Here is a 16,521-nt window from a genome sequence, read left to right on the forward strand (position 1 = left end):
TGCCCGGCAGGTTCGTAACGTAAGAGGTATTGAATACGGTCTTGGTCTCAAAGAAGCCTTGCTGAACTCGCGTCCGTTTTGCCCCCAGTTCAGATCCGTCCGATCCATGCAGGCTGACCCCAGCCCACTTCCTCACACTCAACCCTTTAAAATAACTTCCAGCGGTCTATAGCGTCCATGTGGCAGCGAATCGAGTTGATACATTTCGATTGTTGGGCCTAATCGTGCAGTACTTCTGGCAACGATGAAGGAGGGAATATTTAAATGAACTACAGAGCCAATGAGAAAAACCAACCCTAAACTTAAATCCCGGATCCATCGTGATCATGGATCAATCCAATTTGCCACCGTCCCATTTGCCCTTGGGAACCATACAGGAGGTATTTAAGGAAGTAGACGGGGTGGTCCGAGTCGCGAATGTTCGTACATCAACGGGGATTTACAAACGTCCCATCAGAAAATTGTAACCGCTCCCCAATCAGTAGTAATTTTCGTTGTGTTGTATATAGGCATTATATAAAATATCAGTGGTGGATTATTTAACCTAAATTCGTTTTAGTTTGCCTTTCATCTGACGTTACCTTTCTGGATAATTTTTTGCGTTTTCCTACTGTCTTCAGGAGCGGTTGCTGAAAGACTGGGTCTTCAGGGCAGGGGGACGTTAACGCCATTTATCTGATATTGATTATAAATTAGTTTTAAAAATGTATATTATTGAGCAGGAGATTTGTAATTAAGTTGAAATTGTTGGAGGAGCTAAAAAAAAGTATAGTTACTAATTAATATAAACAGTGTTGATATAAAATTCTGTCTTGAAGGTTCGGAACAATCTATATTATCGTTCTTCATGTAACTTCAGCCATATTTCATATTAAATAATCAAGACTAATCGCTCACCATTGGTTTACTAGCAAAACAACTATTAGACTATTTCCTTGCAACAACAAAAACCACATACTAACACTCTTGAACTCTTTATACATAATATACAATTCACAATAGAAACAGTAAACAACAACAGCATAAATTTCTTTTATTTAAAAGTTACCCAATCTGGTCCGCCGGCTTTTTGTTGCTTTAGTCGCGTTTCGTCATTTTGCTATATTGCTTGATAGGCAGATCAGAGTGTACCTGTCAAACAATAGGTTTATTATCCCGATGATACCTCACAATAAATTTCTTTGACAACTAAACCGACAGTAAACTACAGTACAACATAAGCAGAGAAGTATCAACAACAAAAAACGCATTATTTTTATTTTTACGAGGGTCGTAACAGTAGAGGTCATATCAAACCCCGTCGTACCGGTGTTTTTGATGCAGGGCCTCTGGATTCGAACCTGAGACCTTAACCTTACAGTGATGAGCGCCGGGTCAACGCCTAAACCGATCCGGCCCACGACGCCCCCAAAACAGAATAATTGTTATAGTAATGTACCAATATGATATAAGAACAGAATAAAGAGAAAAGACGTAAAAACCGAAAGGTTCATTGCCTAAAACAAACCATTAAAAAATTAAGTTTTATCTGTTGTGTTATATTATTATGTTATTGTCGATTGTTTCGTAAGGTTTTTCAAAACTTTAGTGCTATTTGTTTTATTGTTATACCTTTTCTTTGTATACTTTATTACTTACTTTCTATCTTTAATTTTTGTCTATATCATTAATTGTATCACACATTTTATTGTTTGATTGTTTATATTGTATTACTACTAAACCTCTTTTGTTTGCTTTAATTGGCAACAAAAGAATAATCACAAATCAATAAATAAAGAACCTGCTTGCGAAAATTTATTTTCTTCTTGGGATATAACAAAACATTCATTTTGAATATTTTATTTTTTATTAACATTCCTTTTAAGGGTTTAAGCCAATGCATATATTCTTGAACTAAATTAAGAAACAATATTAGGTACGACAATGTGGAAGAAAAAACACGTTTTAGCCCATAAATGAGGTTATATTTTTCATACTTTACATAACGAAATGTCAGATAAGAAAAGTCCCACATGGATATCGAAAACATATTCAGCTTCTGGAACCCCCGCACACACGATTTATTGCACAAAAGAAAGAAAAAATATGGAATTGAAAAAGTACCTTCCAAAAAGGGGAAGGATGGAATGAGAAAAGGGGAATAAGTAAAACCCTGTACTTGGGCGAGATCAGAGGGAGCACTTATGTGACACCCATAAATCATAGATACGAGCATTCGTCAAAATCTTAAGCAGCCTCGGCGGGGCCCTACAGACAGAAAAATTCAACATGTGAAATGTGTATTGTTTTAACAACGGATATGACAGACAATCAAACGTCTCAGTGTTGATTTTAATAGGAACAGTGTTGCTAGTAATCGCCGGGATAAAGCCCACTAAATATCTGAATGATTACAAATTCTCTTTGTTAGAATAATCTGTCAAATTAAAACATAACAACCGTTTCCTCCAAGAGGCTTGAGGTTGCGATTCCAACGGCCCTGGGGCTCACACTGTAAAATTGAATTTCCCAATCGGGATGTTATTCAATTCTTCAGCTCCAGTTCACTTTACTATATACAACAAAAGGTTTTCTTGGTATTATACGAGAAGTTGTTTTATAATCAAATTAAACAAATGAAATAATTCGATTTCAATTCTTTGATAAAAATAAAATCATAACATGAATTTCTTAAATGAATGTAAGGACTTTTCGTCCAGCTTTGTTATTCTTTATTCAAACTATTCCCTAACAATTAATTAAGGTTTTTAGTTGAGATTAAAAAGTCAGTGTCACGATCGGGATTCGAACCCACCACCTTCGTCTAGATACGCCGCTACTTTACCACTTGAGCTGTCGTGACCTAGATCCACTCGGACACCAACTTCCCATTTCAACCCCAACTTTTGAAGTTCCCTCCTTTTTGCCATTTTTCAAATGTCGTGTAATCTATTTGATTCTCGGCGACAAATGAAATGGCCACGGAGAGCTTTAGTGAAGTATACTTGATTTTAACTTATTAAATTCACTAGTTATTGTGGTCCGCTTGACCAATTAATATCTTTCTATTAATTAAGGTTTTTAGTGTTTCACGTTCGTGACCGAAAGTTGGGAAGTTAGTGCCCGAGTGGATCGATGTCACGATAGCTCAGGTGGTGGAGTAGCGGCGTATCTAGCAGAAGGTCGTGGGTTCGAATCCTGCTCGTGACAGACTTTTTTCTGAACTAAAAAGCTTAATAAATTGAAAGATATTAATTGGTCAAGCGGACCACGAAAACTAGTGAATTTACTTACTATTCCCTACATCAAAAAGCTATGTCAGTACCCAGTGGTCTGCATTTGAACCAATAATCGCTAGCGGACGCTCAACCTCCTTATACCCTGATTTTTATTTATTTATATATTTTTTTAAATTTCCTTTTAATTACAAATACCCTTCATTCGATAACTTATTGTAATAACGAGATAGGATATACACACTGACAGGCAAAAATTCCGCTCACTAGTATTATGACTTGATTTGTACATATTTTTTTATATTAGCCGAAGTTTCACTTTTTTACGTTGTATAATTGAGCCTCTGTTAAAAAGTAAATTGCTAAGGTAAATGAAAAATAAAAGGAATTATAAAAAGACGGACAGATAAAATTTGTTTTAATTTTGTTTTAGATTTTTAATTAACATTTCAATATTGCGTATTTCCACATCTTGCCTTAATTACATCTCGAAGACGATTCGTCATACTTTCTACCAACCTGAAAATGTTTCTTTGCTGGAGGTTAGCCTATTCTTCACGAAGAGTCCTTTCAAGATCGTGGAGTGTAACAGGAAGTGATTGACGTGCTGTTTTCGATTTTTGAGGTTATCCCATAAATGCTGGATGGGATTCAAGTGTGGAGAACGGGCTGGATAGGCTAAGACCCTGACGTTAAGCTGTTGACAGTACGTTTTTACTATGAGAGCGACATGTGGACGGGCATTATCGTGCAACAGAATAGGATTGTCGCTGATTTCATCGAGAATAGGCGATGCCTGGTGTTCCAAAACTTCATCTACATAGCGATGGTTCTCACGAACAAAAACCAAATCTGTGCGGTTCGAGAGAATATGTCGGAATGATGGTGTTTGGACGTGGTGATCTACGGTCGTTATGAGGGTTTTGTGAAACTGTCGATGAGGAAAAATGGAAAATTTTGTCTGTATGATTAGGTTCGTTCGATACATAAAACGGAGCATGATGGATTAACAATTTATTAATTTACGATTTCTCAATTGCAATTGTATATAATAAAACTATTAAGGTTATAAATTTAGAAATATTTAGACTAATAAAAAAACCATCAAACAAATAATTTAGAATAGAAACAATTTGAAAACGTATTAACACCATATAATTATCAATTATTAATTCTAATCAAATTAATTATTAATTATTCAATTATGATAGAATATTTACTTTCTTATAATAAAATTTGCTTAAACTAGCATTAAATGTATCCAAATTTTCGAACGAGTTTAACAAATTGGTTTTTCTTGGTATAAAACTGAATTTGGCATAATTATTTCCATGGCAGTCGATTGAGAATGTAATTTGACTTCTAGCATGAAGTTAAGCAATGTAATAATTTATACAATAATATACAATCAAAGAAATTCCTTCTGTAGAAAACAGTCTTCAATTTCAGATCCTACATTAACGAAAAGTATGGTGTATCTCTGTAGTCTCCAAATGTTTTGTATTGGATCAGGCGTAAAAATCTTTTTTGAACCGGAATAGAAAAGGGCAGAAAACTGTGAACAGTAATCAAATATTGGCCTTACAATGGAAGAGTATAAAATTTTAAATGTATCTGGATCATGGAATTTCTAATATGATGTGTAATCAATCACAAAGTTTTATTTGCATAAGCAATAGTTTTGTTAATATGTGTATGATAGTTTCTCTGCTGATTTTTGCAAGATTTTTAACAATTCCACGTCTATTTAGGATCTAGTCTGATATGACGCAGTTAAATTAGATAGGATATTTTGTTTTATGGAAAATCTAACTAAATGAGTATCATTAGTTGATCACCAATTATTAAATTCAGTAGTTTCGTGGTCCGCTATGTTTAAAATGAAGTATACCTTCTCAAAAGCTCTCCGTGGCCATTTCATCTGTCGCCGAGAATTAAATAGATTACACGACATTTGAAAAATGGCAAAAAGGAGGGAAAATTCAAAAGGTGGGGTTGAGATGGGAAGTTAGTGTCTGAGTGGATTGAGGTCATGATAGCTCAAGTGGGAGAGCAGCGGCGTATCTAGCTGAAGATCGTTTTTCTAATCCCGCTCCTGACACTGACTTTTTTATCTCAACTAAAATCCTTAATTAATTGTAATCAATTATTAAGTTTTTCTAAGACTTGTTCAAGTTGTAAACAGTCAGAAACAAAATTAATGTTTAAGAACATTTTTAAATCATCTGCAAAAAGTAAGGTCATACAGTTATGTGAATCAGAGCTATCGTTTATATAGATTTTAAACAGAAAAGGCCCTAAGTGCACCCCTTGAGGAACTCCAGAAGTTGATATGGTATGGTAGAAAGGATACTACGAAGAGGGGTTTGCGCTCCCCAGGCAGTGCGGCCTTTTGGCCTTCCTAGCCCCTTAGTTCAGTGCAATAGACTCAATCCTTCTCCTTAGAAGTTTCCGGTCAATGACTGTCGCTGCTGTAATTTGATTCCCTAAGTTTTTCTATATGTTAGGTTAAATCTCCATTCGAAGATGAAATGGGTGGTTGTTTCCTCCTCCTCATTACATAATCTGCAAATGGGATCATCGTTGTATATACCCACATTGTGTAGATGTTTTCTCAGATGCCAGTGACCGGTTTGTAGTCCTACCACTCCTCTGAGTTTGGCGCTCTCCAATTGCAGCAACGTTTTGGCCAGTCTTGGTGAGGGTTGTTCATTATAAGTTTACTATGTCTAGCGCCGCTAGAGTTTATCCACTTCTCCTTTTGTTTTGTTTGGATCCATTCTACGATGAAGGATTCTATATTTATTTTTATTATCCCAAGTATAGGTTCGGGGCCTATGCATGGTCTTCCAGATCCTCCTTTGGGCACACTGTCTGTTTTCTCATTACCCAAAATTCCCATGTGCCCTGTCATATGGCAACATATCATCAGGTTGTTGTTCCCCCAAGTGTTGATGATTTTCGATGCATTCACTGCCAGAAGTTGGTAGAAAACGATGCGACAATACTGATTTTAATTTTACTTTAAGCATTCGACTTTCTAAATAAGATGCAGACCAACGTAATAAGTATGACTAATTTTTCTAATTTCTGTAGTAGAATCTTATGATCAATACTATCAAAAGCGTGCGGTGGTTTCTGTTAAATTTTTACAATGATTGTAAATCCCAGGCCCTGAAGATGATCTCAATAAAGATCGAAACGTTGGCACGACAAAGAAAATGTTTTTCTGAAAACTACATCACACCAGACCGCATCTCACGATTTCTGAATAACTATCAAAAGGTTTTGGAAAGTCAGTTTAAATACTATCAACTTGTAGTTCTTCAGAAAAAAAATTGTAAAAATATAATCTTGGATTATAAATAAGCTTGTTAATGTAGATCTTGGCGAAGGAAAACCATGTTGATTTGGAATAATAGAGTTTTTGAACATTGGGTTTATGTTATTTAATACACTTTCAAAAACTTTGCTTACAGCGGGCTGTTATAAATTGGTCTATAATTACAAATATTACTTTTATTACCACTTTAACTAGTACTATATAACTACCTTTAAGTAGATAAGGAAAAATTTCATTACAAAAGGAAACAAAAATGGGAGCAACATCAAGTTTTCTTGACAAGAATTAAGCAGTTGGGTGCAGCAAATATTGAACTGTTTGGTTGAATCCTTTTATTTTCAGAGGTAAGTCAAAGCGTTTGTCAAGAAGTCGTGCAAGAGCCCTATAAGGAATCATAACACATCGGCTTGTGTGAAGATTCCATGTTAAGTTTGTCGATTGTGTATCGCACATCACCCATAGTCGAAGGGGAATATTATTTCTCTCGTGGGGAGATATTTTTACTGAGAGTGAAAGTAATACGTCTGTGTCAAATTTTAATCTTTTCTTTTCACACCAACATTCTAGTAGTGTGAGTTATTGGAGATTTCTAGTGGAATCGACAACATCGGAGTTACTAGTGATGTGTCGTCTGCAAATGTGAGTGTGGTGTCTTGAGGACGTGATGGAATGTCAACTTGGGGGTTAAACGTTTATATCTCTGCTTTTGAGGGTTGGAGGTCTTGAAAATTTCTAATGCATTTCATATCGTAGATGAATTTTTAACTTGTAAATTCTTATCCACCAAGAAAAATGCGATACATTTTTTTAACATTATCCGACTATGATAATTTCACAAAATTGACGACTTCTGTAATTAATTTTTAAAGACGTTCAACGAAAAGCGTTTTGGGACTCCTTCCAGATCCCAGCCCAAACCTTACAATTGTGCTTTTACTCCAGAACAAACTAAACGTTTATTTTGCGCTAAATTACATGCTACCAAGCACAAATATTTATCTTGGAACATTTGTCATTGTAGCCTATACAAAAGGGTGAATTTAATTCGTGTTGATGTTTTTATGTTTCTATAATATAAATTCGTTAATTATTTATTGCGCGGCAGTTTCAAAGGAAAAAGGAATTTTACATTTCTCTCCAATGAAATTATGAAAATAATATATTTTTTCCTTTATAATTAGTTTGCATATTTTTCGGGTATAAAGTATGAACATATTACACAAAAATTGTAAATCAAGTCGATTCTTCCTTTTTGGACCTCACGTACTTTCAAATCGAAAAGTCACAGCGTTTATAAAGGAGTCACGACAGAACCCCGTCTCTTATCTTAACTTGACGTTTTAGTCTTGTGTGACATTAATGTAAACTGGTGGGCGGATCTTTTTGTTTAGTGTGAAAGTTATGCGGATGAATTTTCTATGTTAAATTCTTTTCTTTTCACTCTAGGAGTTCAGTAGTGTGACGTGATGCAGAAGGTTTCGAGTAGAAACGGCAGCCCAGAGCTGTTTGAGTTAATTGAATGAATATCTTCAATGACACCGAAAAATCGTTTTGTGGGGTAGCTTGTGAAGTATGAGATAGCAGGTGGAGTGAAGGTTGATTTTAAGCATGAACAGTAAGCACGAGTGCCCTACTCAATCAAAAGCTTAGCATAAGTCAAGAAAGGTCTAAGAACAGTACTGCCCCAAACCAACGTTACCAATGGAAACGACAGGTTCAATGTTGCTTGAGAGTACTGCTGTATCGGTTTGAAAAGTCAGGTTGGAGGTTTGAGGATAGGATTGAATGTCGGTAAAGTCATTGACGTCGGGATGGATGCTCTTAAACTTGAACTGCAAGCCAGAGTGCCAAATTCGATCAAATGCTTGGCTTATGTCATGAAAACCTCAGAACAATAACATAACCCCAACTCAAGGTAAGAGGAGATAATGTCGTAACCGCAGCGACACTGCTGGACAATTGAATGGCGAAAACCAAATTGATACATTTTAAGAGGTTAAACAAATCGGGGCGTGCGATCAACGACGAGGTATGAGACATACAGACTGTTGATTACGAATTCTGTCGGACCTTAAGGGTCTTAACAAGATTACTACACAACTTACATATACTTACTACTTACATAAACAATAATTATTTCATTCTATTTGTGATAAGGTTTCATATATGCTTGTTCTGTAGTTTTTATTCAATTTTGTTTGGTTCTTATAAATTTATTTATTTCAAAATATTATTTTTGGGCGACTTCCGGCAGACTGTTAACCATGTCGAATTCCCAATGCCTAAATGTAGTTTTGTTCTTTGTTTCTTTTTTTTCATTAACATTAATAAAACATTACTTCCATTCCAATTAATTCAATAATAATAATAATAAATTCATTGATGTTTAGTGGTCTAATTGACCATATTGATAATTTCAATTATTATTCCTTCTTTTTATGTAAGTCCTTGGTTGAGATGCAAAAGTCAGTGTCATGAACGGGATTCGAACCGCTATCCTGGTTGTAGGTTGATGTAGGGAGTTGGTGTCCGAGTGAATCGAAATCACGATACCTCAAGTGGTTAGAGTAGCTGCGTATTGAGCCGAAGGTCGTGGGTTCGAATCCCGCTGGTGACACTGACTTTTTCATCTCAAAGAAGACCTTACATAAAAAGAATAATTAATTGAAATAATCAATTTGGTCAATTAGACCATTAAACATCAATTAATTATTATTATTATTATTATTGTATTGGCTCGCTGTGATAAATTGAAAAAACATTATCTGATGGAAGAGTGTAAATGACGCAAAAATGCTTTTCTAACTCAATTCGTCGAGAGCATACGACTGTTAACTTTTTTCTCGGAAAAAATAAATTTGTGATATTAAAAAAGTTATTTATTCTTACTTACGCATTTGTCATCAAAATCGTGGTACTTTTTAACTTAGTACTTTTTAAAATATTCGTTAAATTGTCTACGTAGCAACACATCTATTGAATCCTGTCAACCTAATCGTTTTGCTGACGAACTTTCTAAAATTGAAACATTGGAAAATCAATGAAGAATTTCAAAAAATCACTTCCTGCAGGTTGGCAGATTAGAGAAAAACTGCATAATTTTATAAGGTGGTCTTGAAGAGTATGTTTTATTTTCGTGGAAATGAAAACACCGCGGATCATGGCAAAATCAAGATTTTGAGCAAATGGTAATATTTAAATACCCTATATATTTAATTAAATTTGTAATAATATTTAATTGATATTGGTGACATATTTTTTATTTCACCCAATCCTAATACGATTATCTTTGAAAGCTTATATATGTAGTAATTTTTGTGAAATTCGCCAATCTCAAGTAAATTTTGTCAAAGCGTAGGCAATTTTTAAAATTCTTCAAAGTCTTCAAGTGTTTAAATTTTGTAAGTTTGTGTGAGTTCAGTTGAAGAGTCATTTTTTAGAGAATTTAATGTTGATTAACAATAAGAGACTTTTAAAAAAGATTGTGTTGTGTGACAAGCATTTTCCCCACGGAGTGGGTTAAAAATTAGTAGCTATTTTTTTAAGTCATAACAAACCAGACTGTATATAATTACTGAATCAATAAAAATGGTTTTATTATGTCTCTTGCACCAGTAGGGATCAGTTCAGCTACTTTTTATTACAGTGATTCCTTTTTATATTGCAAAATTGACAATATTTCTCCATTCATAACTAATATAATTGAAAGCAATTTTTGTTTTAAACACTTGTATTCAATAGGAAGAGTGGGCGTGAGTCCCCTGCATAAAAATATGCTTGAGAGTGAGTGAGAGATGGTGCGGACTGGAAATGAAAAACGAATACGCCCCCTCCATAACTCCTATTTTCCTTCTTCTCGAAATAATACTTCCGTTTCCCATATATTCAATTTCCAATTTAATAAAATACGGGCTCAGCCGAAGGACGGCTCTGGGATGATAAAAACCCAATTGGATTTCAATGTTTGCCCCCGCGAGAGGGATGGACTTATATCAATTACAGCTGCACCTTGAATGTCTTCATTTCTCAGCCTTACTCGCTTCCGTTTTGTCTTTGTTGAAAAATTGCCAAGACCGTTTAAGGTTGGCGTTATTTAAATAAGCCTCTTTTTGTGAAATAAAGCAAACTTATACTGTTTTGTAGTTAATTCATATGAAAATACAAATTTCTCAGTAATGAAATTGACTTACATATTAGTCATATCAATAAGAATGTCTTAGCCTCCACGTCATCGAAACCTCTTAACTAGTAACAGCTTACTTATTGTTTACATCTAGCCACATTTTTGAGGTTTTAACAACTCAGCTGGGTACATATATTTCTATTCGTTTATGGACTTGACATGGTTAGGTTAGGCTAGAAATGGTTAGAGTTGGGGAAGGGTCAAGTTTGATAGGGTTAGGTTTAAGGCTAGGATAGGATAAGGTTAAAGTATTAGGTATAATGAAAAATAAACCTTATTCCGGGACATGAGGGTTTGATAAGGATACACAAAGGTATTCATTTACAAAAAAATATATACTTATAAACTGAAACTAAAAAATATTCTACCGTGGGAATTAAATTAAAAGGTGGAAATTAAAACGGCATTTAAAGATGAAACGGGATGAGGCTCGGCGGACAGAATGAGGCATGAAAAAAAATGTTTCCATAGATTTGAGGTACGGATGAGTAATAGTTTACAGACGATCCTAAGGTTAATAGATCATATAATAGGAATGAGATATTTAATAGAAAACAAATCTAAGGAAATATTGTTTGCTGTTTATTGCTGCAGGTTATTGTCACTTTCAGCGTACAGATCAGCCATGGACCTTCTTAAGGAAACTCTGGATCAAGGGGTAATGATCCAGAGTGTTCGTGGGTGGAAAAGTGGACGATATTTCTAATACTGAAGTCAGAAATTTTTTAAGGAGGCTAAGATAAAACGTATAAAACGGTTGACTTAAACGAATCCCCCGTACATAATACATCCGTAATCAAAGTGAAAGAGAACAAGGAAAGGAACTATCTATAGCGGAGAATGTGGCTCCTACGACGGAACTGACGGAGGATAGAAAATCAGTGTCGGGAAATTTGGGAAATTCTTTCCAGTACAAGGGCTTATGAAGTGCAATGTCAAATTTAATCACGGTGGGATGTAGGGCTAAGTTTAATGAAATGTCAGGTAAAGTTAAATTTTGTTATGTTGGGTCAGAAATGATTAGGGTACATAAAGAGTTACGTATGGTTATGTTGGGTTGGGTTAAAAAGGGTTAGGTATAATGACGTGTCGTTAGGATGGGCTAAGTCAGAAATGGTTAGGATAAATGATAGGTTAGGTTAAAAATGGTTAGGGCTAATGATGGGTTAAATTAGGTTGGGTTAGATTAGGCGTGGTTTGGGCCAATGAAGAGTTAATTATTGTTAACTTAGGTAAGAGCCTAAGTGTAAATAAGTGAAAGGTAGAATTAAATTGGGTTAGGTTAGAAATGGTTTGTGCTAATCACGGGTTAAGTTAGGTTGGGTTAGGTTAGAGATAGTTAGGGCAAATAAAGGGTTAAGTATAATAAGTTAGGTTAGAAATGGTGCGTTTTAATACAGGTTAAGTAGGATAAAGCTGGCTTTGGTAAATTTAGACATGGTTATTGCGAATGGCGAGTTAAGAAAGGTTAAGTTCGGTTGGGTTAGGTTAAAAATTGTTGGAGCTAATAACGGGTTAAGTAGAGTTATGTTAGGTTGGGTAAGGTTTGAAATGGTTCAGTCGAATCCAGGTTAAGAAGGGTAAAGTGGGTAAGGTTAGTTAAGAAATGGTTAGGGCTAATGGTATGTTAAGTAGAGTAATGTTAGGTTAGAAATAGTACCTTGAACGGTTTAGGTTAGGCATAATAGAGTTAAAGTTAGGAATAGGATTAGTGCTTGGGTAGGTTAGGTAGGATTAGAGACTGATAACGTTCGGCTCTAGAGACTGACTAGAAAACATACTCTTGCATTTTAAAAACAAGTTGTTTTTCAGAATCCTATATATCTATCGAGATTATATTGCTTAAAAAAAACTTTATAAAAACATTTTAGACAAATGCTTACTTTTTGCTATCGACTTTAGTAATATGCGAGTATACCCCGTATACTATATTTGAGTTTAAAATAATGTGTAAATAGTATGCCAATTAGTTTCTTTACGTGTTACCTTCCTTTGTTCTTATATTCTTATTCTTTTATTAATTTTACTTCAAAATTTGAGAAAAGTAAACCTCGTTGAAAATGAAAGCCCCTTCATCAATATTGTCTCTAATGATTTCATATCTCAAGATGACTGTTTCTGAAGGTCATGTAGTTGCAACAGAGTAATATTATTCTGGTTGAATGAAAACTTCGAGGAAAAGGAGAAACGGCCAAAATTTGGTTGGGCCAGGTAGTAAATGTTTTTAATAAACAATGGAGCGGGGCATAACGACGGAGGTCCCCTAAGTGTTACAGCATTAATGTAACGTAATGAGTTCAGAACCTCTCCGTTCACTCACTCTCTCTCTCTCTCTCTCTCTCTCTCTCTCTCTCTCTCAACCCTTTTTGAATTATGGAGAGGGATGAAAAATGTAGTTTGTGGCGGCACACGGGACCCACCTAACTCCGTGAATCTTGCCTGGTTTATTAAAACCTGTGCGTTCGCGAACGCTATTAGGCGGAACGGGCAAATTTTACACCGGCCCAGTATGTCGAGTCTCGCCCGTAAATAACGAATACAGTTTTAGTTAATTTCAACGGAATTATTCGAAAATTTCGAAATATTTAATTTTTTATCAACTGTTTTCCTCATCTTTTTTATCACCAGGGCTCATATGTACTTTGTTGTCAAATTCTTGTTAACTTCTTTCTAAAACACCCTCCTCCCTTGAGAGCAGATATGCCATTAGTCGGGATACCATTTCTCTTATCTGATAACTGCGTTAACTTCTTTTCAAAGTCGTATCTGATATTGCCTGAGACACCAAAAGAGATAGAGGGTAGAATTTACAAAAAAAAAAGGTTTATCTGGCTTAAACGTGAGCAAGATAGCTTAACACCGACATGTCAGAACATGAATTACATTTTACAATCATGAAAATAAATTCTGAGAAATGTTAACTTTTAAACAGAACAATTTTTTTATGCTTCTAGTTTAAATGTTACAAACGTACATACACCAACAGGAAACAATTCCACCCAATTTATTTTTTTCATTTTATCGATAAAAGAAAATTCTGCATTTACTTTTTCTTATTATTTTTATCAATAAATATTTTTTATGCTATGCTTTAAATTGGGACTATCAATGAAGGTTAAAAGGCTAAACACACTTAATCCTTAATCCAAAACAAGGATAAAGGGTTTTTTCAATGTTTACTTTTTACAGAATTTAAAATGTTTATTCAGTTTCATTTGATTTCTGAAGCAATAAACTGTTTAGTTTTCATCTTGGTTTTCTTAATTTCAACTTTTAAACTTAAACATGCCACTTGGTGCTGAAGATATTGCGCGTGGTGTGGCACTTACTGATGCTAGGCGTTCCAACAGGTATGCGGCTATTGCCATCGTAGTGCCCTACGAAACACTGCGAGACTCCGTTAGACGTTTGGAGAAACTGGATCCTACCATAGAAAGCCCGGTTCTGGACGCCCTTGGTAACAGCACCACAGGATGATAGTTTTTTTCACTTCGAGAATTTTGCGAAACCGGCACTTTACTTGTTCAAGCGATTCATCAGCTCCAGAAAGTTCGAGATGACCAAATGTCTGATCGCACTGCTCGAAGAAGGTTAAATCAGTATTGACTGGTGGATTTTCGCCCCGTAGGAACACCAGAATTGACAGAATACAGAATTGCATGGTTCGCATTTGCTCGAGAACACAGCCATCGGGGGCGTCGGTGGCCGCAACGGTTTAGGTGTTGACACGGCCATCATCACTGTAAGGTAAAGGTGCCGACATACTTACAAATGGGTTTTTTTCAAAAACACTTGCACCCCGAGGGTTCATAAAAAAAAGATGAGTGTAGATTTGCTCTATGATCTGCAGACGGCGGAAACGAATGTAGAGAAGGCGAAATGAAAGGTACGAAGCTTGTAATTTTTCCCAGACCCAACCATTTAAACGTAGCTCAGTGATGGTGTGGGCGGTAATTTCAATGGAGAGTCGCACAGAGTAGGTTGGTTGTACGTGGAGGGTATTTGACGGCCACTCGCTATTTGGATGAAATTTTGGATTGAAATGATGAAGGTAGAAGTCAAGGTTGTTTCAGTCACCCGAAATAAAGACATGGCTTCATCAATTTGTTATCTTACCAGAAGGTATAAGGAAATAATATTTGACTTTTTGCTATGCAGATGTAATACGATTAGAAAATGAAATTGAAAATTGAGCATTATTTTGTATTCCTTTTCCCCATTCGCTCAAACACAAAGCTGTTTGTCGTCTAGATTTTCAATTTAAGCATTAAGTCCCAAAGGAGGCTACCAAACACGCTTGGACAGACTTTCTAAATATAAGACAAGCTCGACGTCTTCCAGGGAAATTAAATCCGTTTAAAGAAAGGCAGACGGGGTTCGCAACACACTCGCCCCTTTGAACTTCTTGAATATAACAAAAAAAAACCCTGCTTTCCTAATGTATCTCCTTAGAAGATTGAGGCGGACAGAGGCGGGGAATTCGGTTTCCGAGTGAGGATTTACTCGTTTATTTCAAATAAGAGTTTCCAAAAATGATTTTTTCCCTTGGTAATAATTTTAACAATTTTTTGTCACATTGGTATGAAATTACACTCTCTTTCCGTTTTTAAAGAAGCGCCGGCTTTTATCTACTTTCATAAGAGGTTTCCAGTTCTTATCTGGTCTAAAAGTTGGCATACTGAAATTTAGAAATATTCCAAGATTTTAATGAAATATTCAAAACTAACATATGTATGCAAAAAATTGATTTATTCGTATGAATGTGTTGATCAACGAAATATAAATGTCTTAAATATTTAGTACAGTAATAAGTCAAGTTATAAAAAATGGTTTGTCTATAAACTTTCCTGTTTTTTATTCAAATGTTTAGGTTAATTAGTATTTATTATATTGTACTCATTCATTTTTTATTATAGTTATTATTTAATAATTATTATTAAAAAAATTTTGTTAGGCGTATAATCATTGTAAATTACGATTACTTTTAAAACAGAGAAATATTGTAAAAATCTTTACTTGCTTGAATTCATCAAGTTCTATCCGTAAGTTTAAAGCGCATTTATTCAAGGCCTAAGCTAATAAGTACTACTTAAATGAATTGGTAAATAAGTAGTTTAAATTAAAGCGCCTAACATTTCACGTGCTGTTAGTAAAGTACTTTTAAGTTTAAAACAAATAATATAAAATTAAAAGAAATACATTATTATATCTTTCAATAGAAGGAAAATATACTAGTAATACATTTGCATACCATTAGTTCAAGGATGGTGTTGAACTGCAAAACCAAACTAAACATATTAGGTTCGCAGAATAAAGTCAGCCTCTGCTGGGTCCCAGGACACATGGGAGTAGAAGGCAACGAGAAAGCGGACACCCTTGCAAGAAAAGGGTCTGCCACACCGCTAATAGGACCCGAACCCTTCTGTGGAATAGGAATACATACTATTAACGAATATCTCAGACAGAAGGACAAAAAGAAAATGAGCGAACTTTGGAATTCACTTATTGGACATAGACAATCCAAGAATCTTCTAACCAACATTGGCAAACTGCGAATCCTAACAGGATTCCTGACAGGACACTGTAGATTAAATGGACATCTAAAAAAATTGGAATAATCCAAGATGGCACATGTAGATTCTGCAAAGAAGCAGAAGAGACACCAACACACTTACTAACAAACTGTGGAGCTACACTAGCCCGCAGGAGGAAGTGTTTTGGGATGTACAATGTGACCATAGAAGAACTACACTGAAACCGGGCCTATTAATCAAGTTTCT

Source organism: Cimex lectularius, unplaced genomic scaffold (genome assembly GCF_000648675.2).
Source record: "Cimex lectularius strain Harlan isolate CLEC.00 unplaced genomic scaffold, Clec_2.1 scaffold1, whole genome shotgun sequence".
In the NCBI taxonomy this organism is placed as follows: Eukaryota; Metazoa; Arthropoda; class Insecta; order Hemiptera; family Cimicidae; genus Cimex; species Cimex lectularius.